Source organism: Rhipicephalus microplus, unplaced genomic scaffold, assembly GCF_043290135.1.
Source record: "Rhipicephalus microplus isolate Deutch F79 unplaced genomic scaffold, USDA_Rmic scaffold_45, whole genome shotgun sequence".
Classification (NCBI taxonomy): domain Eukaryota; kingdom Metazoa; phylum Arthropoda; class Arachnida; order Ixodida; family Ixodidae; genus Rhipicephalus; species Rhipicephalus microplus.
The window spans coordinates 3,233,510-3,257,000 of record NW_027464618.1 but is presented as its reverse complement, the minus strand read 5'-3'; the positions used below and the strand labels follow the sequence as shown (position 1 = coordinate 3,257,000).

The window sequence follows — 23,491 nt, the reverse complement described above, 5'->3', positions numbered from 1 at the left end:
CGGTGTGTCGCATTTTTTTCTTTGCGCTGATAGCTTTGGAGAAATGTTCTGATGGTGATGAGAGTACAGCTCGACTGCCTCCGTTGCGCATTTGGCTTACGCGATCGGCTGTTTACTGAAAGGTTGGAGGTTCGAGCCCTCCCGGGGACGTTGTCTTGCTTCTTTTTTTCTTTGCGCTTATAGCTTTGATGGAATGTTCTGATGGTGGTGAGAGAGCAGCATGATTGCCTCCGTGGCGAAATTTGCTAGCGCATTCGGCTGTTAACCGAAAGGTTGGAGCTTAGAGCCCTCCCGGTGGCGGTGTGTCGATATTTTTTTCTTTGCGCTGATAGCATTGAAAAAAGTTCTGACGGCGGTGAGAGAGCAGCACGATTGCCTCCGCGTTGCAATTGGCTAGCGAGTTCGGCTGTTAACCGAAAGGTTGGAGGTTCGAGCCCTCCCGGGGGCCTTGTTTGCTTCTTTTTTCTTTGCGCTGATAGCTTTGATGGAATGTTCTGACGGTCGTGAGAGAGCAGCACGATATCCTCCGTGGCGAAATTAGCTAGCGCGTTCGGCTGTTAACCGAAAGTTTGGAGGTCCGAGCCCTCCCGGGGGCGTTGTCGCGCTTCTTTTTTCTTTGCGCTGATAGCTTTGATGGAATGTTCTGACGGTCGTGAGAGTGCAGCACGACTGCCTCCGCGGCGCAATCGGCTAACGAGATCGGCTCTTAATCGAAAGGTTGGAGGTTAGAGCCCTTTCGGGGGCGCTGTGTTGCTTTTTTTTTCTTTGCGCTCATAGCTTTGGAGAAATGTTTTGACGGTCGTGAGAGTGCAGGACAACTTCCTCCGCGGCGCAATCGGCTAACGAGTTCGGCTCTTAACCGAAAGGTTGGAGGTTCGAGCCCTCCCAGTGGCGGTGTGTCGCATTTTTTTCTTTGCGCTGATAGCTTTGGAGGAATGTTCTGACGGTTGTGAGAGTGCAGCACGACTGCCTCCGTGGCGCAATCGGCTAACGAGTTCGGCTCTTAACCGAAAGGTTGGAGGTTTGAGCCCTCTAGGGGGCGGTGTGTCGCATTTTTTTCTTTGCGCTGATAGCTTCGGAGATTTGTTCTGATGGTGATGAGAGTACAGCTCGACTGCCTCCGTTGCGCATTTGGCTTACGCGATCGGCTGTTAACTGAAAGGTTGGAGGTTCGAGCCCTCCCGGGGACGTTGTCTTGCTTCTTTTTTTTCTTTGCGCTTATAGCTTTGATGGAATGTTCTGATGGTGGTGAGAGAGAAGCATGATTGCCTCCGTGGTGCAATCGGCTAGCGCATTCGTCTGTCAACCGAAAGGTTGGAGGTTAGAGCCCTCCCGGTGGCGGTGTGTCGCTATTTTTTTCTTTGGGCTTATAGCATTGAAAAAAGTTCTGACGGCGGTGAGAGAGCAGCACGACTGCCTCCGTGGCGCAATTAGCTAGCGCGTTCGGCTGTTAACCGAAAGGTTGGAAGTTCGAGCCCTCCCAGGGGCGTTGTCTAGCTTCTTTTTTCTGTGCACTCATAGCTTTGATGGAATGTTCTGACGGTGGGGAGAATACAGCACGACTGCCTCCGCGTTGCAATTGGCTAGCCAGTTCGGCTGTTAACCGAAAGGTTGGAGGTTCGAGCCCTCCCGGGGGCGGTGTGTCGCTTTTTTTTCTTTGCGCTGATATCTTAGGAGAAATGTTCTGATGGTGATGAGAGTACAGCTCGACTGCCTCCGTTGCGCATTTGGCTTACGCGATCGGCTTTTGACCGAAAGGTTGGAGGTTTGAGCCTTCCCGGGGGTGGTGTGTCGCTTTTTTTTCTTTGCGCTGATATCTTAGGAGAAATGTTCTGATGGTGATGAGAGTACAGCTCGACTGCATCCGTTGCGCATTTGGCTTATGCGTTCGGCTGTTTACCGAAAGGTTGGAGGTTCGAGCCCTCCCGGGGACGTTTTCTTGCTTCTTTTTTCTTTGCGCTGATAGCTTTGATGGAATGTTCTGATGGTGGTGAGAGAGCAGCACGATTGCCCCCGTGGCGCAATCGGCTAGCGCGTTCGGCATTTTTCCGAAAGGTTGGAGGTTTGAGCCCTCCAGGGGGCGGTGTGTCGTTTTTTTTCTTTGGGCTGATAGCTTTGGAGAAATGTTCTGATGGTGATGAGAGTACAGCTTGACTGCATCCGTTGCGCATTTGGCTTACGCGGTCGGCTGTTAACTGAAAGGTTGGAGGTTCGAGCCCTCCCGGGGACGTTGTCTTGCTTCTTTTTTCTTTGCGCTTATAGCTTTGATGGAATGTTCTGATGGTGGTGAGAGAGCAGCATTATTGCCTCCGTGGCGCAATCGGCTAGCGCATTCGGCTGTCAACCGCAAGGTTGGAGGTTAGAGCCCTCCCGGTTGTGGTGTGTCGCTATCTTTTTCTTTGCGCTGATAGCATTGAAAAACGTTCTGACGGCGGTGAGAGAGCAGCACGACTGCTTCCGTGGCGCAATTAGCTAGCGCGTTCGGCTGTTAACCGAAAGGTTGGAGGTTCGAGCCCTCCCGGGGGCGTTGTCGCGCTTCTGTTTTCTTTGCGCTGATAGCTTTGATGGAATGTTCTGACGGTCGTGAGAGTGCAGCACAACTGCCTCCGCGGCGCAATCGGCTAACGAGTTCGGCTCTTAACCGAAAGGTTGGAGGTTGGAGCCCTTTCGGTGGCGGTGTGTTGCTTTTTTTTTCTTTGCGCTAATAGCTTTGGAGGAATGTTTTGACGGTCGTGAGGGTGCAGGACAACTTCCTCCGCGGCGCAATCGGCTAACGAGTTCGGCTCTTAACCGAAAGATTGGAGGTTTGAGCCTTCCAGGGGCGGTGTGTCGCATTTGTTTATTTGCGCTGATAGCTTTGGAGAAATGTTCTGATGGTGGTGAGAGTACAGCTCGACTGCCTCCGTTGCGCATTTGGCTTACGCGATTGGCTGTTAACTGAAAGGTTGGAGGTTCGAGCCCTCCCGGGGACGTTGTCTTGCTTCTTTTTTCTTTGCGCTTATAGCTTTGATGGAATGTTGATTGTGGTGAGAGAGCAGCATGATTGCCTCCGTGGCGCAATCGGCTAGCGCATTCGGCTGTCAACCGAAAGGTTGGAGGTTAGAGCCCTCCCGGTAGCGGTGTGTCGCTATTTTTTTCTTTGCGCTGATAGCATTGAGAGAAAGTTCTGACGGCGGTGAGAGAGCAGCACGACTGCCTCCGTGGCGCAATTAGCTAGCGGGTTCGGCTGTTAACCGAAAGGTTGCAGGTTCGAGCCCTCCCGGGGGCGTTGTCTAGCTTCTTTTTTCTTTGCACTCTTAGTTTTGATGGAATGTTCTGACGGTGGTGAGAGTGCAGCACGACTGCCTCCGCGGCGCAATCGGCCAGCGAGTTCGGCTCTTAACCGAAAGGTTGGAGGTTTGAGCCCTCCAGGGGGCGGTGTGTCGCAATTTTTTCTTTGCGCTGAAAGCTTTGGAGAAATGTTCTGATGGTGATGAGAGTACAGCTCGACTGCCTCCGTTGCGCATTTGGCTTACGCGATCGGCTGTTAAGTGAAAGTTTGGAGGTTCGAGCCCTCCCGGGGACGTTGTCTTGCTTCTTTTTTCTTTGCGCTTATTTATTTATTTATTTTATTATACCCTCAGGGCCAGAGGCATTACAGAGGGGAGTGGTACAGAACAAAGGCATAACATGAGGTAGCATGGTTACAAAAACGTTGTGTACATAAAAAGGAAAAGGAAAGACAAAACAAATTAGTATTATCGCAACAATGTGGTCACACAAACACAGATTAAACATTAGATATTTCTGCATATACAATATTGGCTAAGGCAGCACGGAACTGTTGGTTATCGCTGATACCCGAATTTCAGCGGGGAGGTGGTTCCATTCACGGGACGAACGGGGCAAGAATGACTGAGTGGCAGATTTTGTATGATAATAGTTAATGCCAACCTTGTGACGGTGGTCAATGCGATGGGAAATGTATAGTGGTTGGGGTAAGAGTTCGTTGCGCAGGAAGGAATGATAATATATTTTATGCAGCATGGTTAACCGAAAAAGTTTCCTGTGTGATGATAAAGAGGGAAGGGAAAGGCTGCTTTTCATTGAAGATATGCTGGCAGTACGGTTATAGTTTGACAGGATAAAGCGAGCTGAATTATTTTGAACAAGCTCGAGAAAAGCGATTAGATTTTCTTGGCTTGGATCCCATACTGATGCTGCGTACTCTAACTTGGGGCGTATTAAGGATTTGTAAAGCGATAATTTTAGTAACGATGGGGCTCTAGAAAAATATATAGCTTATAGCTTTGATGGAATGTTCTGATGGTGGTGAGAAAGCAGCATGATTGCCTCCGTGGCGCAATCGGCTAGCGCATTCGGCTGTCAACCGAAAGGTTGGAGGTTAGAGCCCTCCCGGTGGCGGTGTGTCGCTATTTTTTTCTTTGCACTGATAGCATTGAAAAAAAGTTCTGACGGCGGTGAAAGAGCAGCACGACTGCCTCCGTGGCGCCATTAGCTAGCGCGTTCGGCTGTTAACCGAAAGGTTGGAGGTTCGAGCCCTCCCGGGGCGTTGTCTAGCTTCTTTTTTCTTTGCACTCTTGGCTTTGATGGAATGTTCTGACGGTGGTGAGAATACAGCACGACTGCCTCCGTTGCGCATTTGGCTTACGCGATCGGCTGTTGACCGAAAGGTTGGAGGTTCGAGCCCTCCCGGGGGTGGTGTGTCGCTTTTTTTTCTTTGCGCTGATAGCTTTGGAGAAATGTTCTGATGGTGATGAGAGTACAGCTCGACTGCCTCCGTTGCGCATTTGGCTTACGCGTTCGGCTGTTTACCGAAAGGTTGGAGGTTCGAGCCCTCCCGGGGACGTTGTCTTGCTTCTTTTTTCTTTGCGCTGATAGCTTTGATAGAATGTTCTGATGGTGGTGAGAGAGCAGCACGATTGCCTGCGTGGCGCAATTGGCTAGGGCGTTCGGCATTTTACCGGAAGGTTTGAGGTTCGAGCCCTCCCGGGGACGTTGTCTTGCTTCTTTTTTCTTTGCGCTGATAGCTTCGATGGAATGTTCTGATGGTGGTGAGAGAGCAGCACGACTGCCTTCGTGGCGCAATCGGCTAACGAGTTCGGCTCTTAACCGAAAGGTTGGAGGTTTGAGCCCTTTCGGGGGCGCTGTGTTGCTTTTTTTTTCTTTGCGCTCATAGCTTTGGAGAAATGTTTTGACGGTCGTGAGAGTGCAGGACAACTTCCTCCGCGGCGCAATCGGCTAACGAGTTCGGCTCTTAACCGAAAGGGTGGAGGTTCGAGCCCTCCCAGTGGCGGTGTGTCGCATTTTTTTCTTTGCGCTGATAGCTTTGGAGGAATGTTCTAACGGTTGTGAGAGTGCAGCACGACTGCCTCCGTGGCGCAATCGGCTAACGAGTTCGGCTCTTAACCGAAAGGTTGGAGGTTTGAGCCCTCTAGGGGGCGGTGTGTCGCATTTTTTTCTTTGCGCTGATAGCTTCGGAGATTTGTTCTGATGGTGATGAGAGTACAGCTCGACTGCCTCCGTTGCGCATTTGGCTTACGCGATCGGCTGTTAACTGAAAGGTTGGAGGTTCGAGCCCTCCCGGGGACGTTGTCTTGCTTCTTTTTTTTCTTTGCGCTTATAGCTTTGATGGAATGTTCTGATGGTGGTGAGAGAGAAGCATGATTGCCTCCGTGGTGCAATCGGCTAGCGCATTCGTCTGTCAACCGAAAGGTTGGAGGTTAGAGCCCTCCCGGTGGCGGTGTGTCGCTATTTTTTTCTTTGGGCTTATAGCATTGAAAAAAAGTTCTGACGGCGGTGAGAGAGCAGCACGACTGCCTCCGTGGCGCAATTAGCTAGCGCGTTCGGCTGTTAACCGAAAGGTTGGAAGTTCGAGCCCTCCCAGGGGCGTTGTCTAGCTTCTTTTTTCTGTGCACTCATAGCTTTGATGGAATGTTCTGACGGTGGGGAGAATACAGCACGACTGCCTCCGCGTTGCAATTGGCTAGCCAGTTCGGCTGTTAACCGAAAGGTTGGAGGTTCGAGCCCTCCCGGGGGCGGTGTGTCGCTTTTTTTTCTTTGCGCTGATATCTTAGGAGAAATGTTCTGATGGTGATGAGAGTACAGCTCGACTGCCTCCGTTGCGCATTTGGCTTACGCGATCGGCTTTTGACCGAAAGGTTGGAGGTTTGAGCCTTCCCGGGGGTGGTGTGTCGCTTTTTTTTCTTTGCGCTGATATCTTAGGAGAAATGTTCTGATGGTGATGAGAGTACAGCTCGACTGCATCCGTTGCGCATTTGGCTTATGCGTTCGGCTGTTTACCGAAAGGTTGGAGGTTCGAGCCCTCCCGGGGACGTTGTCTTGCTTCTTTTTTCTTTGCGCTGATAGCTTTGATGGAATGTTCTGATGGTGGTGAGAGAGCAGCACGATTGCCCCCGTGGCGCAATCGGCTAGCGCGTTCGGCATTTTTCCGAAAGGTTGGAGGTTTGAGCCCTCCAGGGGGCGGTGTGTCGTTTTTTTTCTTTGGGCTGATAGCTTTGGAGAAATGTTCTGATGGTGATGAGAGTACAGCTTGACTGCATCCGTTGCGCATTTGGCTTACGCGGTCGGCTGTTAACTGAAAGGTTGGAGGTTCGAGCCCTCCCGGGGACGTTGTCTTGCTTCTTTTTTCTTTGCGCTTATAGCTTTGATGGAATGTTCTGATGGTGGTGAGAGAGCAGCATTATTGCCTCCGTGGCGCAATCGGCTAGCGCATTCGGCTGTCAACCGCAAGGTTGGAGGTTAGAGCCCTCCCGGTTGTGGTGTGTCGCTATCTTTTTCTTTGCGCTGATAGCATTGAAAAACGTTCTGACGGCGGTGAGAGAGCAGCACGACTGCTTCCGTGGCGCAATTAGCTAGCGCGTTCGGCTGTTAACCGAAAGGTTGGAGGTTCGAGCCCTCCCGGGGGCGTTGTCGCGCTTCTGTTTTCTTTGCGCTGATAGCTTTGATGGAATGTTCTGACGGTCGTGAGAGTGCAGCACAACTGCCTCCGCGGCGCAATCGGCTAACGAGTTCGGCTCTTAACCGAAAGATTGGAGGTTTGAGCCTTCCAGGGGCGGTGTGTCGCATTTGTTTATTTGCGCTGATAGCTTTGGAGAAATGTTCTGATGGTGGTGAGAGTACAGCTCGACTGCCTCCGTTGCGCATTTGGCTTACGCGATTGGCTGTTAACTGAAAGGTTGGAGGTTCGAGCCCTCCCGGGGACGTTGTCTTGCTTCTTTTTTCTTTGCGCTTATAGCTTTGATGGAATGTTGATTGTGGTGAGAGAGCAGCATGATTGCCTCCGTGGCGCAATCGGCTAGCGCATTCGGCTGTCAACCGAAAGGTTGGAGGTTAGAGCCCTCCCGGTAGCGGTGTGTCGCTATTTTTTTCTTTGCGCTGATAGCATTGAAAGAAAGTTCTGACGGCGGTGAGAGAGCAGCACGACTGCCTCCGTGGCGCAATTAGCTAGCGGGTTCGGCTGTTAACCGAAAGGTTGCAGGTTCGAGCCCTCCCGGGGGCGTTGTCTAGCTTCTTTTTTTTTTGCACTCTTAGTTTTGATGGAATGTTCTGACGGTGGTGAGAGTGCAGCACGACTGCCTCCGCGGCGCAATCGGCCAGCGAGTTCGGCTCTTAACCGAAAGGTTGGAGGTTTGAGCCCTCCAGGGGGCGGTGTGTCGCAATTTTTTCTTTGCGCTGAAAGCTTTGGAGAAATGTTCTGATGGTGATGAGAGTACAGCTCGACTGCCTCCGTTGCGCATTTGGCTTACGCGATCGGCTGTTAAGTGAAAGTTTGGAGGTTCGAGCCCTCCCGGGGACGTTGTCTTGCTTCTTTTTTCTTTGCGCTTATTTATTTATTTATTTTATTATACCCTCAGGGCCAGAGGCATTACAGAGGGGAGTGGTACAGAACAAAGGCATAACATGAGGTAGCATGGTTACAAAAACGTTGTGTACATAAAAAGGAAAAGGAAAGACAAAACAAATTAGTATTATCGCAACAATGTGGTCACACAAACACAGATTAAACATTAGATATTTCTGCATATACAATATTGGCTAAGGCAGCACGGAACTGTTGGTTATCGCTGATACCCGCAATTTCAGCGGGGAGGTGGTTCCATTCACGGGACGAACGGGGCAAGAATGACTGAGTGGCAGATTTTGTATGATAATAGTTAATGCCAACCTTGTGACGGTGGTCAATGCGATGAGAAATGTATAGTGGTTGGGGTAAGAGTTCGTTGCGCAGGAAGGAATGATAATATATTTTATGCAGCATGGTTAACCGAAAAAGTTTCCTGTGTGATGATAAAGAGGGAAGGGAAAGGCTGCTTTTCATTGAAGATATGCTGGCAGTACGGTTATAGTTTGACAGGATAAAGCGAGCTGAATTATTTTGAACAAGCTCGAGAAAAGCGATTAGATTTTCTTGGCTTGGATCCCATACTGATGCTGCGTACTCTAACTTGGGGCGTATTAAGGATTTGTAAAGCGATAATTTTAGTAACGATGGGGCTCTAGAAAAATATATAGCTTATAGCTTTGATGGAATGTTCTGATGGTGGTGAGAAAGCAGCATGATTGCCTCCGTGGCGCAATCGGCTAGCGCATTCGGCTGTCAACCGAAAGGTTGGAGGTTAGAGCCCTCCCGGTGGCGGTGTGTCGCTATTTTTTTCTTTGCACTGATAGCATTGAAAAAAAGTTCTGACGGCGGTGAAAGAGCAGCACGACTGCCTCCGTGGCGCCATTAGCTAGCGCGTTCGGCTGTTAACCGAAAGGTTGGAGGTTCGAGCCCTCCCGGGGCGTTGTCTAGCTTCTTTTTTCTTTGCACTCTTGGCTTTGATGGAATGTTCTGACGGTGGTGAGAATACAGCACGACTGCCTCCGTTGCGCATTTGGCTTACGCGATCGGCTGTTGACCGAAAGGTTGGAGGTTCGAGCCCTCCCGGGGGTGGTGTGTCGCTTTTTTTTCTTTGCGCTGATAGCTTTGGAGAAATGTTCTGATGGTGATGAGAGTACAGCTCGACTGCCTCCGTTGCGCATTTGGCTTACGCGTTCGGCTGTTTACCGAAAGGTTGGAGGTTCGAGCCCTCCCGGGGACGTTGTCTTGCTTCTTTTTTCTTTGCGCTGATAGCTTTGATAGAATGTTCTGATGGTGGTGAGAGAGCAGCACGATTGCCTGCGTGGCGCAATTGGCTAGCGCGTTCGGCATTTTACCGGAAGGTTTGAGGTTCGAGCCCTCCCGGGGACGTTGTCTTGCTTCTTTTTTCTTTGCGCTGATAGCTTCGATGGAATGTTCTGATGGTGGTGAGAGAGCAGCACGACTGCCTTCGTGGCGCAATCGGCTAACGAGTTCGGCTCTTAACCGAAAGGTTGGAGGTTTGAGCCCTCTAGGGGGCGGTGTGTCGCATTTTTTTCTTTGCACTGATAGCTTTGGAGAAATGTTCTGACGGTCGTGAGAGTGCAGCACGACTGCCTCCATGGCGCAATCGGCTAACGAGTTCGGCTCTTAACCGAAAGATTGGAGGTTCGAACCCTCTAGGGGGCGGTGTGTCGCATTTTTTTCTTTGCGCTGATAGCTTTGGGGGAATGTTTTGACGGTCGTGAGAGTGCAGCCCAACTTCCTCCGTGGCGCAATCGGCTAACGAGTTCGGCTCTTAACCGAAAGGTTGGAGGTTCGAACCCTCCCGGGGACGTTGTCTTGCTTCTTTTTTTCTTTGCGCTTATAGCTTTGATGGAATGTTCTGATGGTGGTGAGAGAGCAGCATGATTGCCTCCGTGGCGAAATTTGCTAGCGCATTCGGCTGTTAACCGAAAGGTTGGAGCTTAGAGCCCTCCCGGTGGCGGTGTGTCGATATTTTTTTCTTTGCGCTGATAGCATTGAAAAAAAGTTCTGACGGCGGTGAGAGAGCAGCACGATTGCCTCCGCGTTGCAATTGGCTAGCGAGTTCGGCTGTTAACCGAAAGGTTGGAGGTTCGAGCCCTCCCGGGGGCCTTGTTTGCTTCTTTTTTCTTTGCGCTGATAGCTTTGATGGAATGTTCTGACGGTCGTGAGAGAGCAGCACGATATCCTCCGTGGCGAAATTAGCTAGCGCGTTCGGCTGTTAACCGAAAGTTTGGAGGTCCGAGCCCTCCCAGGGGCGTTGTCGCGCTTCTTTTTGCTTTGCGCTGATAGCTTTCATGGAATGTTCTGACGGTCGTGAGAGTGCAGCACGACTGCCTCCGCGGCGCAATCGGCTAACGAGATCGGCTCTTAATCGAAAGGTTGGAGGTTAGAGCCCTTTCGGGGGCGCTGTGTTGCTTTTTTTTTCTTTGCGCTCATAGCTTTGGAGAAATGTTTTGACGGTCGTGAGAGTGCAGGACAACTTCCTCCGCGGCGCAATCGGCTAACGAGTTCGGCTCTTAACCGAAAGGTTGGAGGTTCGAGCCCTCCCAGTGGCAGTGTGTCGCATTTTTTTCTTTGCGCTGATAGCTTTGGAGGAATGTTCTGACGGTTGTGAGAGTGCAGCACGACTGCCTCCGTGGCGCAATCGGCTAACGAGTTCGGCTCTTAACCGAAAGGTTGGAGGTTTGAGCCCTCTAGGGGGCGGTGTGTCGCATTTTTTTCTTTTCGCTGATAGCTTTGGAGATTTGTTCTGATGGTGATGAGAGTACAGCTCGACTGCCTCCGTTGCGCATTTGGCTTACACGATCGGCTGTTAACTGAAAGGTTGGAGGTTCGAGCCCTCCCGGGGACGTTGTCTTGCTTCTTTTTTTTTCTTTGCGCTTATAGCTTTGATGGAATGTTCTGATGGTGGTGAGAGAGCAGCATGATTGCCTCCGTGGTGCAATCGGCTAGCGCATTCGTCTGTCAACCGAAAGGTTGGAGGTTAGAGCCCTCCCGGTGGCGGTGTGTCGCTATTTTTTGCTTTGGGCTTATAGCATTGAAAAAAAAATCTGACGGCGGTGAGAGGGCAGCACGACTGCCTCCGTGGCGCAATTAGCTAGCGCGTTCGGCTGTTAACCGAAAGGTTGGAGGTTCGAGCCCTCCCAGGGGCGTTGTCTAGCTTCTTTTTTCTGTGCACTCATAGCTTTGATGGAATGTTCTGACGGTGGGGAGAATACAGCACGACTGCCTCCGCGTTGCAATTGGCTAGCCAGTTCGGCTGTTAACCGAAAGGTTGGAGGTTAGAGCCCTCCCGGGGGCGGTGTGTCGCTTTTTTTTCTTTGCGCTGATATCTTAGGAGAAATGTTCTGATGGTGATGAGAGTACAGCTCGACTGCCTCCGTTGCGCATTTGGCTTACGCGATCGGCTTTTGACCGAAAGGTTGGAGGTTTGAGCCTTCCCGGGGGTGGTGTGTCGCTTTTTTTTCTTTGCGCTGATATCTTAGGAGAAATGTTCTGATGGTGATGAGAGTACAGCTCGACTGCATCCGTTGCGCATTTGGCTTATGCGTTCGGCTGTTTACCGAAAGGTTGGAGGTTCGAGCCCTCCCAGGGACGTTGTCTTGCTTCTTTTTTCTTTGCGCTGATAGCTTTGATGGAATGTTCTGATGGTGGTGAGAGAGCAGCACGATTGCCCCCGTGGCGCAATCGGCTAGCGCGTTCGGCATTTTTCCGAAAGGTTGGAGGTTCGAGCCCTCCCGGGGACATTGTCTTGCTTCTTTTTCATTTGCGCTGATAGCTTTGATGGAATGTTCTGACGGTCGTGAGAGAGCAGGACGATTGCCTCCGTGGCGCAATCGGCTAACGCATTCGGCTGTTAACCGAAAGGTTGGAGGTTCGAGCCCTCCCGGGGGCGAGGTGTCGCTTTTTTTTCTTTTCGCTGACAGCTTTGGAGAAATGTTCTGACGGTGGTAAGAGTGCAGCACGACTGCCTCCATGGCGCAATTGGCTAGCGCGTTCGGCTGTTAACCGAAAGGTTGGAGGTTCGAGCCCTCCTGGGGGCGTTGTCTCGCTTTTTTTTCTTTGCGCTGATAGCTTTGATTGAATGTTCTGACGGTCGTAAGAGAGCAGGACGATTGCCTCCGTGGCGCAATCGGCTAGCGCATTCGGCTGTTAACCGAAAGGTTGGAGGTTCGAGCCCTCCCGGGGGCGAGAGAGAGAGAGAGATTGACTTTATTTAAACATATCCTGAGGAGTTCAGTAGGGTTGAGAGCTGGGCTAGTTGGTGAGACATCATTTAACCATATGGTGTAGTAGCGCAAATTTGACGGGGACGAAGAGGACAAGAAAACACGACACTCGCTACACTCGCAACTAATTTTTATTTCAGAAGCAGCACCCAGGGCTGTTTTAGTTATGTCATCTAAAAGTGTCTAAGCTTAACTGCCGTGCACTATCGCTTGAGTCTGCGCAAAAGCTTCTGTTGGCAATGATTCAGTGTTCGTAGTTCTTTTCTGTGTCGCTAGGGTTTTGGGTTATATATGAAGTGCTGCTTCTGAAATAAAATTTAGTTGCGAGTGTAGCGAGTGTCGTGTTTTCTTGTCCTCTTCATCCCCGTCAAATTTGCGCTACTACACCATATGGTTAAATGATATCCTGAGGAGGCTGAGAAAGGGTCATTCCGACCCTTAATTCAACCTGGAGGCTCCGCCCAGGATGGCGCTGACAGCCGAAGGCTTGTAGCGATGTCCCGGGCCCTCTGGACCGCCTGTAGTTGCAGCTTGTATTGATTGCTCTTGAGGGTTTCCTGCCAAGCCTCTTGGGTATTCAGTTGTGCTGCGCTATGGGTAGGGCACAGCCAGAGCATGTGTTCGAATTTGCAATAGGGATGGTTGCAAAGGGAGCATGTGGGTGGTGTGTCGGGGTCGACTCTGTGTAAGTTGGATGGTGTTATGTACGTACGTGTTTGCAATCTTCTGAGAGTTAGAGCTTGTGCTTTGTTAAGTTAAGGGTGCGGTGCTGGGAAGGCACGTCTTTGTCCCCGGTAATGTGAAGTGATCTCGTGGTATGTGACTGCTTTGTCCTGGCTGCAGAAATTCTCGTACCGCTCACTCATCGAGGGGTCGTTGTCCGCGGCGCGGCGTGTGAGCTCACGCGCCAGGCGGTTGACCTCTTCGTTGGGATTGCAGTGGTCGAGTCCCGTTAACTGTCCCATGTGGGCTGGGAACCAGGATACGTAGATTTGAGCTCTCTCTTCCTTAACAAGGGTTTCTTTGCTCTCGTACTCTCTTATTTCGTTGACGGTGAGTTTTCCTGTGCTTCTAGCTACTAGGCCAGCCGCGAACGTTCGTGCCGCCGTCTTTGAGTCTGTGTATATTGTGGAGTAGGCTTGGCAGCTTTGCAAGGCTAGCGCGATCGCCATTTCCTCTGCTTCGTGAACATGGGTTGTTTGGACGGTTGCCGCGTTTATGAGGTTTCCGTCTATATCAACGACCGCTATGGCAAACGCCTCCCTGCCATAGTAGAGGGCGGCATCTACGAATAGCGCGTGCGTGTTGGTTTTTTGCCTTGTTTATGAGCGCCCTCGCTCTGTCCTTCCTTCGCCCTTTGTTGAACGTAGGGTGAATGTTGCGCGGAATTGGCTCAACCCTAATGTGTTTTCTCACGTCATTACCAAGTTGTGTTCTTTTCTCTGGTTGAAAAATTGGGCAAGTGCCTGCGTCTCGTAGGATGAGATGGCCTGCCTGCGTCAACGACAGGCGTGTGATCTGTGCCACTCTCTGAGCCTCGAAAATTTCTTCGGCTGTGTTGTGCAGACCAAGTTGCTCGAGTTTCTCGTTGCTCGTGCTATTGGACAAGCCAAGTGCCGTTTTCAGTCCCTTGCGGAGCATGGAGTCGACCTTTTTGATTTCAGCCTTCGTAAGTTTCAGAAACGGGAACGCGTATGCCACGTGACTTACAAGAAAGGCGTGATACGCCTTCATGATGTTGTCTTCTAGGAGGCCTGCTCTCTTGTTGGCGATTGTAGCAATGCCTCTTGAAAAATTGTTCCTGCTTTTTTCAAGGCGCTTGAGTGCTTCTTTGTTGTGGCCCTCCTTGGTGCTTAACGTTAGCCCTAGTACTTTGACCGTATATACTTGCGGTATCGTTTGGTTATTCTCAGCTTTGAGCACTACTTGCGGCTCCTCTTCGCCCGAATTCCGTCGCGGGTGAAAGAGCGTTAAAGTAGATTTAGTGTGGGACAGTGCGAGTCCAGTTGGCTTAAGAAATCCTTCAGTTGTAGTCAGTGCTTGTTGAAGGATTCCTTCCAAGGCACCATATGAGTGGGCACATGGGACCCATATGGTAATATCATCTGCGTATATGGCATGGTGCACGGATGGGATTTGAGCGAGCTTCTCCGACAACTTTTGCATCGCCACATTAAAGATCAATGGCGAGAGCACTGACCCTTGTGGGGTGCCGATATTTCCGAGTCATTCGGGTTCGCCGCATTGCTCTCCTATGGGTATGGTGGCGGTTCGGTTCGCCAGAAAGCCTTTAATGTAGTTGTAGAATTTCTCGCCTAGGTTCATGTGTGATATTTCACCCAGTATGTGTTCATGTTTTACGGTGTCAAAGGCCTTGGCGAGGTCCAGGGCTAATATGGCTTTGGGCGTGTGGAGGAGGCCATAACATATGTGTTCTCTTAACATCAACATGGCGTCCTGTGTGGACAGTGCCCTGCAGAAGCCAATAATGTTGTGTCGAAAGAGCCCATTGCTCTCAATGTGGTCTGTGATACGGTTGAGTATTGCATGCTCAGCTACTTTTCCAACGCAAGGTGTGAGTGATATCGGCCTTAAGTTATCGATGCTCAGTGGTTTTTTAGGTTTCGGGATGAGCAAAACCTTGGCACTACGCCATTCTTTAGGCACGGTACCCGTTTCCCATGTTTCATTTATCTTCTTAGTAATGATTACGATTGCTTTATCGTCTAGATTCCATAGCAGTTTATTGTCGATTCCATCTGGCCTTGGCGCCGATCTGCCATTGAGTTGTTGTAGAGCGTACCGTATTTCAGCTTCGCTGAATGGTTCGTCTAGCTTTTCTTGCGGTCGACCTCCATATGAGGGATTTTTGTTTTTCCAGACTACTGATTTGCTTTCCAGTGGGAGATATTTTGGGCCTAGCGTTTTGAGGAGAGCTTGGGATCCACCACTATCCTGGGCGTGCTTGTGCACCAATCGTTCAATTTGCAGCTGGGTGCCGCCTCTGGTGGGTTTTTCGCTGTCCGCCATAAGGTGTTTGAGCAGCCCCCATTTGCTTCCCTTCCTCATTTTGCCATCTGCTTCGTCACATGTGTTGTTCCACTGCGGGGCGCAGATTGTCTTGGCGTGAGATTCGATTTCGCGGCCAAGGTCCGCGATTTTTGTGCGTAAGTGTCTGTTGAGCTTGTTTTTACGCCACGCTTCTTTTAGGTCATGCCTTTTCTGCAGCAAACTGGCCAGGTGAGAGTCCATTACCTGGATGGTTTCATCAGTCTCGACTTCTTTGGTGGCCTCATTCGCTGCCATTTTTAATTCATTTAAGAGAGCTTCATATGATAGTTTTGTATTGCCCTTCTGCTCCCGTATTTTACGGAACTGGTCCCAGTCTGTGATTTTGAATTTTCTTGGCGCTTTCGCCTCGTTCTCAACGGTAATTTCTAGGATGCAGTGGTCGCTACCTAGGTCTTCGTTGAGGTTATCCCAGGTAGCTCTGACGTTCTTGGTGAAGGTTAAGTCTGGCATTGTGTCCCGCTGTACCGAATTACCTCTTCTTGAAGGGAGGGCAAGGTTGTTTATCAGCTGCAGGTCCAGCGCATTCGCGCTTTCTGCTAGCTTGGTGCCTTTGCCTTCGCTATTTAAGTATCCCCATTCGGTACTCCTGGCGTTAAAATCGCCCGCTACTATGAGCGGATTGTCACCCGCCATTTTTACCGCCGAGGTAAGCAGTCTGTTGAAATCTCTTTTCTTATCTGATGGAGAACTGTAAACATTGAGCACGAAGATGCTTCTTTTAACAGCGCTGTGTGGTAAGATTTCTACCAGGACCGTTTCCAGGCCTTTTTTGTATACTGGGGCGTCCCTTTCGGCGAACATAATGTCCTTCCGGATGAAGGTAGCCACTCCTCGCGTCTTGTTCTGCTCGGGGTGCAGGGTCGGCCTGGCTACCCTGTACCCCTGTATGCCAATGCTTCTAGCAGTTTTGCTTTCTCCACATTCCTGTAGCAATATTATATGCGGCTTTTTTTTACAGGCTAGCAATAGTTGTGTTAGTGCTGCTTTGCGTTTCTGAAGTGAGTTACAGTTCCACTGCCAGATCTTAATCTCGTTACGGTCAGCAGCCATTTTGGCTTGGTAGCTTGTGTGCGTCGCGGCTCGTTATTTCCGCGAGATTGTGTGCTTTGACTGGTCGGACTTTAGCTCTAGAAGGTATGCTCGGCACGCTTGCCGTAACCGCTGGTTTGTCTGCGCTTAGGCTCTGAGGAGCACCTGCCCCAGCTGGGTTGGCTGCCATCTTCTCCAGGCTCACGAGCCTCTGATCAGCTTTGTCAGTGTAAGTCTTAAAGGTTTCCATAAACTTGGCAAGCGTGTTCGCCAACGTATCAATTTTGTCGTTGAGCTTAGTTGTCACGGACTCGACATTTGTCAGTAGGGCTTCTTTTTCTATCGAGACCATCTCGATCTCCTCCGTCGCGTCGCTGTCGCTGTCTACGGCTTTGCGTTTGTGTGTGTTGTGGATCGTTTGTTGTGAGCGTGTTGTCGGTGGTGCTAGTGAGCTCGACAGATTAATTCCGTGGCAGCTCTCTATTCTAGCTATTGAGGCCCGGAGCTGTTTAAGCTCCTTCTTGAGGGCCCTGTTTTCTTGTTCAAGCGCTACAATACGAGAATCGGGAGCACCTCTGGCTGTGCCTTACCTTTGGGCTGGCTACTTGTGCTTCGTGATTCACCTGCAACCCTGCTGGCCCAGGAGCCATTGTTCGGCTGCTGCTGCTGCTGCGTGGCTGTTGGCCTCGTTCTCGATCGGGATCTGGAGCACTCCCGAGATGACAGGCGGTTGTCGGATCCCGACAGGGTCGAGGGGCGCCCTCCGGAACGAGAACGGCCTCTGGATCGAAAACGCCTTCTGGATCGGGAACACCCTCTGGATCGGGATCTCCCCCTGGATGGAGAACGGTGATGGACGCTCGAGGCGTTCTCCCTTCCCAAGACCTGGTTGTGGCAGGGTTCCTTAAACGTGACAGATGTTGGTGCGTCTTGACGTTGTTGTGCTTGCCACTCTTGCTTTCTGCGTCTTCTTCTCCTTCTCACTATGTATGGAATGTGGAAGCGTCTTTTGCATTCGCGATCTCCGGTGGGGTGATTGCCATCGCAAAGCTTGCATTTCGGCTCGCAGTGATGCACGCCGTCTTCTTGTAGCGTTTCACCGCAGTTGTGACATTTCTTGCTCGTTGCGTTTGTGTGCCGGCAAACATCGGCGCGATGGCCGACTCCTCCGCACGTTCTGCAAACATCCACTTGTCGCTTGTAGAGCGAGCAGGGAACCATGGCGGTTCCGCATATCACTGTGCTCGGAACGCGCAACCCGTCAAAGAGGATTGCGACGACTTTGGTCTCTTTAATGCGTCTTGCCTCGATGGCAGTGGGATTTCGGTCGTGCACAATCAGGCGTTTGAGCGTTGCGTCGTCAAGGGAGAGGTCAACGTTCTTAATGACGCCCTTGCATGTATTATCGGGCGCGGCCACGTATGCGGCAACTTCGAACGAGCCTTGGTTTGTGTGCAGTTTCTGCACGTTCACGTATGATGTGGCATTATTTTGGTACGGCGTAGAAATAACAATGATGTTTTGCATATTGTTGGGGCAGATCGTGTCCTCCCGTGCTTGTTCGTTGGTGATCTGGGCGGCCATGATGACGGCTCTCGCCAGCAGAACGAGGTCGACTCGGGCTACGTCCAATCCACCTCTGGGTCTCATAATTACCCTGATCTGGTCTTTGGGTAGGCGGGGTAGCCTGGAAGCGGATACCACACGGTGTAGTGCCGATTGATTTTTTAAAAGCCCCTGGGGTGCTTCAGCTGGTTGCTGTGCTCGACCGTCCCAGCAGCCAGCTCCTCGTTCGGCGGAGTCGTCTGTTTTCGGCGTCCCATGGCGGTGGCCCATCCTGGTCCGTCGAAGATCTCCGCGCTTACTTCCATTCCCTCCACGGTTACAGTGGAAGGCATTTTCAGTGCCTGGTTCTCGGATGCGACGTACGGAGGTTGATCCAGTAGCTGCCGCGTCTAGCCGAGCCCTTGGCTACGTGTAACGGCCGTACTCCTCGCTAACCCTAGGTGTGGTTAAGGTTAGCGGGGACGCTCGCCGCGTCGCAAGGTTAAAGTCCAAAAATATGTCTAAGATTTCACTCACCGCCAAAAATGGCGTCTCCACTGAAACCGCAGAGCTTGCTTGTTCGAATAAGCACAAAACCAAGTGATCTTGAAGCATAGAAACGACCGAAAACATTTAGAAAAGCTGGAGCCGACGTTTTCACGTCCGCGCTCCTCGACGCCACCTAGCGATCTTTCCTCCCGGGGGCGAGGTATCGCTTTTTTTTTCCTTGCGCTGACAGCTTTGGAGAAATGTTCTGACGGTGGTAAGAGAGCAGCACGATTGCCACCGTGGCGCAATTGGCTCGCGCGTTCGGCTGTTAACTGAAAGGTTGGAGGTTCGAGCCCTCACGGGAGCGTTGTCTCGCTTCTTTTTTCTTTGCGCTGATAGCTTTGATGGAATGTTCTGACGGTCGTGAAAGAGCAGGACGATTGCCTCCGTGGCGCAATTGGCTAGCGCGTTCGGCTGTTAACCGAAAAGTTGGAGATTCATACCCTCCCGGGGGCGAGGAGTCGCTTTTTTTTCTTTGCGCTGACAGCTTTGGAGAAATGTTCTGACGGTGGTGAGAGAGCAGCACGACTGCCTCCGTGGCGCAATTGGCTAGCGCGTTCGGCTGTTAACCGGAAGGTTGGAGGTTCGAGCCCTCCCGGGGGCGAAATGTCGCTTATTTTTCTTTGCGCTGATAGCTTTATTGGAATGTTCTGACGGTTGTGAGAGAGCAGCACGATTGCCTCCGTGGCGCAATCGGCTAGCGCGTTCAGCTGTTTACCGAAAGGTTGGAGGTTCGAGCCCTCCCGGGGGCGGTGTGTCGCTTTTTTTCTTTGGGCTGATAGCTTTGGAGAAATCTTCTGATGGTGATGAGAGTACAGCTCGACTGCCTCCGGTGCGCATTTGGCTTACGCGATTGGCTGTTAACTGAAAGGTTGGAGGTTCGAGCCCTCCCGGGGACGTTGTCTTGCTTCTTTTTTCTTTGCGCTGATAGCTTTGATGGAATGTTCCGATGGTGGTGAGAGAGCAGCACGATTGCCTCCGTGGCGCAATCGGCTAGCGCATTCGGCTGTCAACCGAAAGGTTGGAGGTTAGAGCCCTCCCGGTGGCGGTGTGTCGCTATTTTTTTTTCTTTCCGCTGATAGCATTGAAAAAAAGTTCTGACGGTGGTAAGAGAGCAGCACGATTGCCTCCGTGGCGCAGTCGGCTAGCTAGTTGGGCTGTTACCCGAAAGATTGGAGGTTCGAGCCCTCCCGGGGGCGAGGTGTCACTTTTTTTTCTTTGCGCTGACAGCTTTGGAGAAATGTTCTGACGGTGGCAAGAGAGCAGCATGGCTGCCTCCGTGGCGCAATCGGCTAGCGCGTTCGGCTGTTAACCGAAAGGTTGGAGGTTCGAGCCCTCCCGGGGGCGTTGTCTCGCTTCTTTTTTCTTTGCGCTGATAGCTTTGATGGAATATACTGACGGTCGTGAGAGAGCTGGACGATTGCCTCCGTGGCGCAATCGAATAGCGCGTTCGGCTGTTAACCGAAGGGTTGGAGGTTCGAGCCCTTCCGGGGCGGTGTGTCGCTTTTTTTTCTTTGCGCTGACAGCTTTGGAGAAATGTTCTGACGGTGGTGAGAGCGCAGCACGACTGCCTCCGTTGCGCAATTGGCTTGCGCGATCGGCTGTTAACCGGAAGGTCGGAGGTTCGAGCCCTCCCGTGGGCGTTGTCTAGCTTCTTTTTTCTTTGCACTGTTAGCTTTGATGGAATGTTCTGACGGTGATGAGACTACAGCACGACTGCCTCCGTTGCGCAATTGGCTTGCGCGATCGGTGTTAACCGAAAGGTTGGAGGTTCGAGCCCTGCAGGGGGCGTTGTCCAGCTTCTTTTTTCTTTGTACTCAAAGCTTTGATGGAATGTTCTGACGGTCGTGAGAGAGCAGCACGACTGCCTCCGTGGCGAAATTGGCTAGCAAGTTCGGCATTTAACCGAAAGGTCGAAGGTTCGAGCCCTCCCGGGGACGTTGTCTTGCTTCTTTTTTCTTTGCGCTGATAGCTTTTGAGAAATGTTCTGACGGTGATGAGACTACAGCACGACTGCCTCCGTTGCGCAATTGGCTTGCGCGATCGGTGTTAACCGAAAGGTTGGAGGTTCGAGCCCTGCAGGGGGCGTTGTCCAGCTTCTTTTTTCTTTGCACTCTTAGCTTTGATGGAATGTTCTGACGGTGGTGAGGGAGCAGCACGACTGCCTCCGTGGCGCAATTGGCTAGCGAGTTCGGCATTTAACCGAAAGGTCGAAGGTTCGAGCCCTCCCGGGGACGTTGTCTTGCTTCTTTTTTCTTTGCGCTGATAGCTTTTGAGAAATGTTCTGATGGTGATGAGACTACAGCACGACTGCCTCCGTTGCGCAATTGGCTTGCGCGATCGGTGTTAACCGAAAGGTTGGAGGTTCGAGCCCTGCAGGGGGCGTTGTCCAGCTTCTTTTTTCTTTGCACTCTTAGCTTTGATGGAATGTTCTGACGGTCGTGAGAGAGCAGCACGACTGCTTCCGTGGCAAAATTGGCTAGCGAGTTCGGCATTTAACCGAAAGGTCGAAGGTTCGAGCCCTCCCGGGGACGTTGTCTTGCTTCTTTTTTCTTTGCGCTGATAGCTTTTGAGAAATGTTCTGACGGTGATGAGACTACAGCACGACTGCCTCCGTTGCGCAATTGGCTTGCGTGATCGGTGTTAACCGAAAGGTTGGAGGTTCGAGCCCTGCAAGGGGACGTTTTCCAGCTTCTTTTTTCTTTGCACTCTTAGCTTTGATGGAATGTTCTGACGGTGGTGAGAGTGCAGCACGACTGCTTCCGTGGCGAAATTGGCTAGCGAGTTCGGCAATTAACCGAAAGGTCGAAGGTTCGAGCCCTCCCGGGGACGTTGTCTTGCTTCTTTTTTCTTTGCGCTGATAGCTTTTGAGAAATGTTCTGACGGTGATGAGACTACAGCACGACTGCCTCCGTTGCGCAATTGGCTTGCGCGATCGGTGTTAACCGAAAGGTTGGAGGTTCGAGCCCTGCAGGGGGCGTTGTCCAGCTTCTTTTTTCTTTGCACTCTTAGCTTTGATGGAATGTTCTGACGGTGGTGAGAGTGCAGCACGACTGCCTCCGTGGCGAAATTGGCTAGCGAGTTCGGCATTTTACCGAAAGGTCGAAGGTTCGAGCCCTCCCGGGGACGTTGTCTTGCTTCTTTTTTCTTTGCGCTGATAGCTTTTGAGAAATGTTCTGACGGTGATGAGACTACAGCACGACTGCCTCCGTTGCGCAATTGGCTTGCGCGATCGGTGTTAACCGAAAGGTTGGAGGTTCGAGCCCTGCAGGGGGCGTTTTCCAGCTTCTTTTTTCTTTGCACTCTTAGCTTTGATGGAATGTTCTGACGGTAATGAGAGTGCAGCACGACAGCCTCTGTGGCGAAATTGGCTAGCGAGTTCGGCATTTAACCGAAAGGTCGAAGGTTCGAGCCCTCCCGGGGACGTTGTCTTGCTTCTTTTTTCTTTGCGCTGATAGCTTTTGAGAAATGTTCTGACGGTGATGAGACTACAGCACGACTGCCTCCGTTGCGCAATTGGCTTGCGCGATCGGTGTTAACCGAAAGGTTGGAGGTTCGAGCCCTGCAGGGGGCGTTGTCCAGCTTCTTTTTTCTTTGCGCTGATAGCTTTGATGGAATGTTCTGACGGTGGTGAGGGAGCAGCACGACTGCCTCCGTGGCGCAATTGGCTAGCGCGGTCAGCTGTTTACCGAAAGGTTGGAGGTTCGAGCCCTCCCGGGGGGGGGGTGTTGCTTTTTTTCTTTGCGCTGATAGCTTTGGAGAAATGTTCTGATGGTGATGAGAGTACAGCTCGACTGCCTCCAGTGCGCATTTGGCTTACGCGCTCGGCTGTTAACTGAAAGGTTGGAGGTTCGAGCCCTCCCGGGGACGTTGTCTTGCTTCTTTTTTCTTTGCGCTGATAGCTTTGATGGATTGTTCTGATGGTGGTGAGAGAGCAGCACGATTGCCTCCGTGGCGCACTCGGCTAGCGCATTCGGCTGTCAACCGAAAGGTTGGAGGTTCGAGCCCTCCCGGGGGGGGGGTGTGTCGCTTTTTTTCTTTGCGCTGATAGCTTTGGAGAAATGTTCTGATGGTGATGAGAGTACAGCTCGACTGCCTCCAGTGCGCATTTGGCTTACGCGATCGGCTGTTAACTGAAAGGTTGGAGGTTCGAGCCCTCCCGGGGACGTTGTCTTGCTTCTTTTTTCTTTGCGCTGATAGCTTTTGAGAAATGTTCTGACGGTGAATAGACTACAACACGACTGCCTCCGTTGCGAAATTGGCTTGCGCGATCGGTGTTAACCGAAAGGTCGGAGGTTCGAGCCCTGCAGGGGGCGTTGTCCAGCTTCTTTTTTCTTTGCACTCTTAGCTTTGATGGCATGTTCTGACAGTGGTGAGAGAGCAGCACGACTGCCTCCGTGGTGCAATTGGCTAGCGCGTTCAGCTGTTTACCGAAAGGTTGGAGGTTCGAGCCCTCCCGGAGTGGTGTGTCGCTTTTTTTCTTTGCGCTGATAGCTTTGGAGAAATGTTCTGATGGTGATGAGAGTACAGCTCGACTGCCTCCAGTGCGCATTTGGCTTACGCGATCGGCTGTTAACTGAAAGGTTGGAGGTTCGAGCCCTCCCGGGGACGTTGTCTTGCTTCTTTTTTCTTTGCGCTGATAGCTTTGATGGAATGTTCTGATGGTGGTGAGAGAGCAGCACGATTGCCTCCGCGGCGCACTCGGCTAGCGCATTCGGCTGTCAACCGAAAGGTTGGAGGTTCGAGGCCTCCCGGGGGGGGGGGGGGGTGTGTCGCTTTTTTTCTTTGCGCTGATAGCTTTGGAGAAATGTTCTGATGGTGATGAGGGTACAGCTCGACTGCCTCCAGTGCGCATTTGGCTTACGCGATCGGCTGTTAACTGAAAGGTTGGAGGTTCGAGCCCTCCCGGGGGCGTTGTCTCGCTTCTTTTTTCTTTGCGCTGATAGCTTTGATGGAATGTTCTGACGGTCGTGAGAGAGCTGGACGATTGCCTCCGTGGCGCAATCGGCTAGCGCATTCGGCTGTTAACCGAAAGGTTGGAGGTTCGAGCCCTCCCGGGGGCGAGGTGTCGCTTTTTTTTTCTTTGCGCTTACAGCTTTGGAGAATTGTTCTGACGGTGGTGAGAGAGCAGCACGACTGCCTCCGTGGCACAATTGGCTAGCGCGTTCTGCTGTTAACC

General features: G+C 51.6%; 22 non-coding genes across 22 annotated transcripts; all 22 read left to right on the top strand.

The window, feature by feature from the left end:
- Positions 1-374: 374 nt before the first annotated feature.
- TRNAN-GUU (transfer RNA asparagine (anticodon GUU)) lies at positions 375-448 on the top strand. The gene has a single exon. It is a non-coding gene; the product is annotated as a tRNA-Asn (tRNA).
- Positions 449-1,415: 967 nt separating this feature from the next.
- TRNAN-GUU (transfer RNA asparagine (anticodon GUU)) lies at positions 1,416-1,489 on the top strand. Its single transcript has one exon. It is a non-coding gene; the product is annotated as a tRNA-Asn (tRNA).
- Positions 1,490-2,453: 964 nt separating this feature from the next.
- TRNAN-GUU (transfer RNA asparagine (anticodon GUU)) lies at positions 2,454-2,527 on the top strand. Its single transcript has one exon. It is a non-coding gene; the product is annotated as a tRNA-Asn (tRNA).
- A 518-nt stretch (positions 2,528-3,045) lies between these two features.
- On the top strand, positions 3,046-3,119 carry TRNAD-GUC (transfer RNA aspartic acid (anticodon GUC)). The gene has a single exon. It is a non-coding gene; the product is annotated as a tRNA-Asp (tRNA).
- A 1,211-nt stretch (positions 3,120-4,330) lies between these two features.
- On the top strand, positions 4,331-4,404 carry TRNAD-GUC (transfer RNA aspartic acid (anticodon GUC)). Its single transcript has one exon. It is a non-coding gene; the product is annotated as a tRNA-Asp (tRNA).
- A 1,414-nt stretch (positions 4,405-5,818) lies between these two features.
- TRNAN-GUU (transfer RNA asparagine (anticodon GUU)) lies at positions 5,819-5,892 on the top strand. The gene has a single exon. It is a non-coding gene; the product is annotated as a tRNA-Asn (tRNA).
- Positions 5,893-6,856: 964 nt separating this feature from the next.
- Positions 6,857-6,930, top strand: TRNAN-GUU (transfer RNA asparagine (anticodon GUU)). Its single transcript has one exon. It is a non-coding gene; the product is annotated as a tRNA-Asn (tRNA).
- Positions 6,931-7,299: 369 nt separating this feature from the next.
- On the top strand, positions 7,300-7,373 carry TRNAD-GUC (transfer RNA aspartic acid (anticodon GUC)). The gene has a single exon. It is a non-coding gene; the product is annotated as a tRNA-Asp (tRNA).
- A 1,212-nt stretch (positions 7,374-8,585) lies between these two features.
- On the top strand, positions 8,586-8,659 carry TRNAD-GUC (transfer RNA aspartic acid (anticodon GUC)). Its single transcript has one exon. It is a non-coding gene; the product is annotated as a tRNA-Asp (tRNA).
- Positions 8,660-9,923: 1,264 nt separating this feature from the next.
- On the top strand, positions 9,924-9,997 carry TRNAN-GUU (transfer RNA asparagine (anticodon GUU)). The gene has a single exon. It is a non-coding gene; the product is annotated as a tRNA-Asn (tRNA).
- Positions 9,998-10,966: 969 nt separating this feature from the next.
- TRNAN-GUU (transfer RNA asparagine (anticodon GUU)) lies at positions 10,967-11,040 on the top strand. The gene has a single exon. It is a non-coding gene; the product is annotated as a tRNA-Asn (tRNA).
- A 520-nt stretch (positions 11,041-11,560) lies between these two features.
- Positions 11,561-11,634, top strand: TRNAK-UUU (transfer RNA lysine (anticodon UUU)). The gene has a single exon. It is a non-coding gene; the product is annotated as a tRNA-Lys (tRNA).
- A 75-nt stretch (positions 11,635-11,709) lies between these two features.
- Positions 11,710-11,783, top strand: TRNAN-GUU (transfer RNA asparagine (anticodon GUU)). Its single transcript has one exon. It is a non-coding gene; the product is annotated as a tRNA-Asn (tRNA).
- A 74-nt stretch (positions 11,784-11,857) lies between these two features.
- On the top strand, positions 11,858-11,931 carry TRNAN-GUU (transfer RNA asparagine (anticodon GUU)). The gene has a single exon. It is a non-coding gene; the product is annotated as a tRNA-Asn (tRNA).
- A 74-nt stretch (positions 11,932-12,005) lies between these two features.
- TRNAN-GUU (transfer RNA asparagine (anticodon GUU)) lies at positions 12,006-12,079 on the top strand. The gene has a single exon. It is a non-coding gene; the product is annotated as a tRNA-Asn (tRNA).
- A 6,615-nt stretch (positions 12,080-18,694) lies between these two features.
- TRNAN-GUU (transfer RNA asparagine (anticodon GUU)) lies at positions 18,695-18,768 on the top strand. Its single transcript has one exon. It is a non-coding gene; the product is annotated as a tRNA-Asn (tRNA).
- Positions 18,769-18,842: 74 nt separating this feature from the next.
- Positions 18,843-18,916, top strand: TRNAN-GUU (transfer RNA asparagine (anticodon GUU)). The gene has a single exon. It is a non-coding gene; the product is annotated as a tRNA-Asn (tRNA).
- Positions 18,917-18,990: 74 nt separating this feature from the next.
- On the top strand, positions 18,991-19,064 carry TRNAN-GUU (transfer RNA asparagine (anticodon GUU)). Its single transcript has one exon. It is a non-coding gene; the product is annotated as a tRNA-Asn (tRNA).
- Positions 19,065-19,286: 222 nt separating this feature from the next.
- On the top strand, positions 19,287-19,360 carry TRNAD-GUC (transfer RNA aspartic acid (anticodon GUC)). The gene has a single exon. It is a non-coding gene; the product is annotated as a tRNA-Asp (tRNA).
- Positions 19,361-19,585: 225 nt separating this feature from the next.
- On the top strand, positions 19,586-19,659 carry TRNAN-GUU (transfer RNA asparagine (anticodon GUU)). Its single transcript has one exon. It is a non-coding gene; the product is annotated as a tRNA-Asn (tRNA).
- Positions 19,660-22,257: 2,598 nt separating this feature from the next.
- On the top strand, positions 22,258-22,331 carry TRNAD-GUC (transfer RNA aspartic acid (anticodon GUC)). The gene has a single exon. It is a non-coding gene; the product is annotated as a tRNA-Asp (tRNA).
- Positions 22,332-23,301: 970 nt separating this feature from the next.
- TRNAN-GUU (transfer RNA asparagine (anticodon GUU)) lies at positions 23,302-23,375 on the top strand. Its single transcript has one exon. It is a non-coding gene; the product is annotated as a tRNA-Asn (tRNA).
- Positions 23,376-23,491: the final 116 nt, after the last annotated feature.